Source organism: Helianthus annuus, chromosome 4 (genome assembly GCF_002127325.2).
Source record: "Helianthus annuus cultivar XRQ/B chromosome 4, HanXRQr2.0-SUNRISE, whole genome shotgun sequence".
NCBI classification, from domain to species: domain Eukaryota; kingdom Viridiplantae; phylum Streptophyta; class Magnoliopsida; order Asterales; family Asteraceae; genus Helianthus; species Helianthus annuus.
The window spans coordinates 71097380-71102472 of NC_035436.2; the positions used below are offsets into that span (position 1 = coordinate 71097380).

General features: G+C 37.1%; 1 long non-coding RNA gene across 1 annotated transcript; it reads right to left on the reverse strand.

Annotated features, from left to right (window-relative positions):
• Positions 1 to 1720: 1720 nt before the first annotated feature.
• LOC110936797 lies at positions 1721 to 2917 on the reverse strand. The gene is made up of 2 exons (XR_002590287.2): positions 2319 to 2917; positions 1721 to 2236 (listed from the first exon to the last, which is right to left on the reverse strand). It is a non-coding gene; the product is annotated as an uncharacterized LOC110936797 (long non-coding RNA).
• Between the last annotated feature and the right edge of the window lie 2176 nt (positions 2918 to 5093).

Here is a 5093-nt window from a genome sequence, read left to right on the forward strand (position 1 = left end):
TGGTATGTATCTTGTACAAATCAAGTGTTCTTGTATAAATCAAGTATTCTTGTATAAATCAAGTATTCTCGTATAAATCAAGTATTTTTGTATAAATCATGTACTCTTGTATAAATCAAGTATTCTCGTATAAATCAAGTATTCTCGTATAAATCAAGTATTCTTGTGGTATGAATCTTGTATAAATAAAGTATTCTTGTATGTATCAGGGTTGTTAATGGGTTGCAAGGCCATTAACATGTGACACGACATAGGAAGTCACCAAACCATAGGCATTTTTCTAGTTGTCGATTCACGCCGGAGACACAAAAGCACTACTCAGTACTAGTTATCACCAAGAGTGGGGCTACCCTAGTACCCATTAGATCTAACCTTTTGTTCTACAGTCTAAGTATGTACACGATTAATGGTGCTTATGGTACCCGATTCGTGACACGATTTCTCGTATCATTTCTCAATTCTTGTATTCTCCTATCATTCCTCAAAACGCATCATACTTGGTACTAGTTATCACCAAGAGTGCTTCTTGTTTTGTATCCATCATACCATAACTCATGTATTTGTATTTTCCCGTAGTTTAGAAAACTGGAATTCGTGTGCATGCACATTTCGAAAAATACGCTTGTTTGCAAAAACCGGTATAAAACATAAGCTTTTCGTAAACCATTTGTGTCCGTTAAAACTTGCTTGTAAAATGGTTTAGAAGTATGTAATTCTTGTATGGTTTGCAAAAAGTGCATGTCTTTCCACCCCGAAAACATTTAGAAAAATGTAAAACCGTAAAAAGGTGGGGTTATGAACTCACCTGAATATTCCTAAGCAAAGCTACTATATACGAGTTCGTGATGTCGTTTCCAAGACGAGACTCGCTAGCGTGCATTCTACAATATTCCTAACATGGAATATCTAATAAGTTTCTAAATAAACGCAGTAACTAAACTACGTGTCTTCGAGCTCTACCGAATCGTTAACTGAACAATTTGACGGTTTGTTTTTAACTTAAAAGAGCGAAGAAGTTATACTTGTTAGCTCGTTTTGGAGAAGCCGTATGTTGATATAAAGGAATATTCGTATGAAAGTAATATATAATAAACTTGTATTATATATCGCGTCTTGTATGAAAATTATCAAAATATGCGTATGTGCCGTTTAGGCGTTTGAATTAAATATAAAGAGTCATATTTATTCAATAAAGTTTTCATGTTGATGTCGTTTAGAATAAATATAATAGTTATATTTATTTCTATAAAAGAATCATCGAGTTATTGTGTTTGAAAATAAATATACAACTATATTAATTTTTATAAAATAGAATCGGTGTTGTTTTACGAGTTGAAACAAATATATAAACTACATTTATTTTGTTAAAAGAATCGTCGAGTTGTGTTTGAAAATAAGTATATAACTATATTTATCTTTACAAAAGAATTCGGTTTGTTTACGGTTGGAAGTAATTATATAAAAGAATTCGGGTTATCGGCGTTTGAAAATAAATATAAAGTTATTATATTTATTTTATAAAATAGGTCATGTCATTTTCGTTTTTGTAATTTTTAAAATGTCGTTGAAAATAATTATATGTTTTTATTGGTTTTCATAAAAGTCGCTTGATACCATTAGTTGTCGTTTTTTAATAAAACACGTTTTGTTTTTGGATTTTCTCGAAAACGGACAGTGTTTCCTCTGTTTTTGGACGATGCTGACAATCAAAGTGTCGATATTTTTATCAAAATTCAACCAAATTCAATAATAATTCAACGTTATGTAATCAACAATATATAGTTCGTCAAAATGTCAAAGCATAAATAAATCACTAAACGTATAAACGATGGTTCGAGCTCGGTTCGCGTAACTATAAAATGTCTTAACAATATAAACAAAACTTTCGCGTGTTTAAATCTTTACCGGGTCTTTGAGTTAACTGCGTCTTGACTGTGTTGACCGGGTTTGACCCGTGTTGACCAAACGACCGCTATGTTGACTCAACGTGACCAAACACGAGCTGAGTTGACTCAGTTAACCGACTGAGTTGTTTTGTAACCCGAATCCGTTGGACCGTAACCCGAACCTGTGACTAAAACTGAAACATAACTCGAACTGGAAATCTGAACCGAGTAAACCAAGACCCGCACTTGACCCAAGCCATAGGCCAGATCTGACCCGAAGCTGAACATAACCCAAATCTGCTGACCGAACCGAACTGAGCCCCGAACCAAACCGAAACCGAAACCTGAACCTGCTGACCCGAGAAGTTTGAACCAAAAACCAAAACCAAGTCAGAATCTGAGTTGGACAGAGAAATGAAACTCCTGGCTTACCGGGAACGAAAACCGTCACCGCCACGGTGGCGACGCTCCACTTCCGACTCCTTCCTCTCTCCCTCCTGTATGTTTCTGTCTCCCTGTTTCTGCATCATCGTCGCCGAACGCCACTGCCGCAGCCATGAGTGGCGGCGCTGCCCCTTCTCCGACTCTCTCTCTCATCGGCCTCTCTCTCTCTTCGTTCCGTCATCACACCACCACCGTGACGGTGGTGATGGTCGGCCGATACCCAGATCGAAAGAAGGGAGGAGGTAGGTGTGTGAGGTGTGTGAGTCTGTCAGAGCACGAACCGCCAACGCCGGTAGGATTTAATCTGGTCGCCGGTCATTAATCAGAGGGACGGAAGGGGGTTATCGGGCTGTGAGTTGTGGATGTTGTGTTGGCAGTAGATTTCGAGAGAGATGGAAGGAGGTGATAGGGAGGTGTTTGTGAGAAGGTGAAGTGCAGGTATGTGTGTTCTGCTTGAGGGCTTTATAGAGATCTGGTTGAATCTTGTAGAGATCTTACAAGATTTTGTGGTTTCATCTTTTGAGACACAATCTCTTGTAGAGATTTGTTAAGATTTAGTACGGATTTGTGAATCTTGAGTAGATTTTGTGAGATTTGATAAGATATCGGTAAGATTTTTAGATCTAATATTTTATGTGCAGCTTGTGGGTTTTGGGCTTGGGCCGAGGGCCCACAAGCCCATCTCGTGTGTAGGGGGCCCGTGATTCCTACGAGACCCGATATCGCAATCCAAGCTCCATAAGTGTCGAAAGCATAAAGTTTTTAAAATTAAAGGGCGTATAATAGTGGCGTTGTCAGTATTTTGTACGGTATCAGTCCGTTGTCGCATAATATTCCACGTGTTTCCTGTAAATCACCACACGCGCACTGTATATTCGAATAAACGTTCCTGGGCACTCCAAGGGCCTGGTTAAGTTAATTCGTGTTGTAAACACTATTTATTGTCGCGTTAATCGCCTGTTAATCACGTAATTAAGGGCGTAAATTACCGGTTGTCACAAAGCCCGTTAGGGCTAGCATTACCAGGTGTACGTTCTAAATTTAGTCGCACGAATAGTAATATGCAACAAACACGTAGAGAATGACGGTCGCATATGTAGGATAAAACTTGGAAAATCTGAATATGATATCTATTCAGGATGATGTTTCTAAGTGAAAACAAATAGAAATATGCGTTATTCATGATTGTGAATAACAAGACAATAATAGAAATAGTTTATGTGAAAACTTGGACGAGAATATATATCCAAGTGAATAATTCTTAATATAATACTATTGAGAAAAGTAGCGATCACATTAACGAATGTCAGTATTTTGTACGGTATCAGTCCGTTGTCGCGTAATACTCCACGGGTTTCCTGTAAATCACCACACGCGCACTGTATATTCGAATAAACGTTCCTGGGCACTCCAAGGGCCTGGTTAAGTTAATTCGTGTTGTAAACACTATTTATTGTCGCGTTAATCGCCTGTTAATCACGTAATTAAGGGCGTAAATTACCGGTTGTCACAAAGCCCGTTAGGGCTAGCATTACCAGGTGTACGTTCTAAATTTAGTCGCACGAATAGTAATATGCAACAAACACGTAGAGAATGACGGTTGCATATGTAGGATAAAACTTGGAAAACCTGAATATGATATCTATTCAGGATGATGTTTCTAAGTGAAAACAAATAGAAATATGTGTTATTCATGATTGTGAATAACAAGACAATAATAGAAATAGTTTATGTGAAAACTTGGACGAGAATAAATATCCAAGTGAATAATTCTCAATATAATACTATTGAGAAAAGTAGCGATCACATTAACGAATGTGATGATATAATAGTTAGGTAGAAAGGAAAAAATTTTATATGTTCAAAGAATAAAACGGGTAAAACTAATAATTGTTAAATAACGATTAAATAAAGTTTTACCAACTGAAACTATGAATATGGAAATTATTAGAGGAGTTACTTACATGGGGCGTGATGCGAAAATTATAAAAAGGTCATGGGTGTCATGTGTTTATCGCTTACTCTGGCCAAGTAAGTAATGAACACATGATACCATGAACTTCTTATGATGGACACATTTACGTCCGATGTAGTAAGGACAGGTGAATGGGACGAATTAAGAAGATACCCCAATGAATAAAATAAGCAAAATGCTTGATAATAAACGTAAACGCAAGTCGGATGACGGAAGCGTGTTACGTTAGAATAACGAGCCCGGAGAAGGGACAAGGATCAAAGTTAATAAAAATACAGACCGACTAATAGGAATGCTAAGGCATAGGGATAAAGATTTGACTATCGCAAGTGATGAAATTCACACGGACAAGTCAAATGAATTAAATAAATAATAAAAGACTTGATTGAATAAAAGCGATGGGTTTCGCTAAGACAGCCAAATAAATTAAGACGAAGTCTTAATACATACCGGGACGGTTCCTTTGATAGTGACTTCGGCAAGATACCCGATAGATGGGTAGGATTTTGAAAGAATGCATAAACCAAGAGACGAGGACGCGAAATAGAAAGTCAAAAGACTCAAATTAGGAGTCATGACTAAAAGACGATGAGAATTTGCAAACAGAAATTTTGATAACTACGTTCAACTATTTTAAAGTTGAACGGGTCGAATAAAGAATGAAGTTTGACGTTCATAAGTGATGAAACCTCACACGAATAAGTCAAACGAGATAAATAAAGTATAAAAACTTGGTAGTGCAAGTAAGCGCAAACCGAATAATGGAATCGCGAAATATTAATGAACCT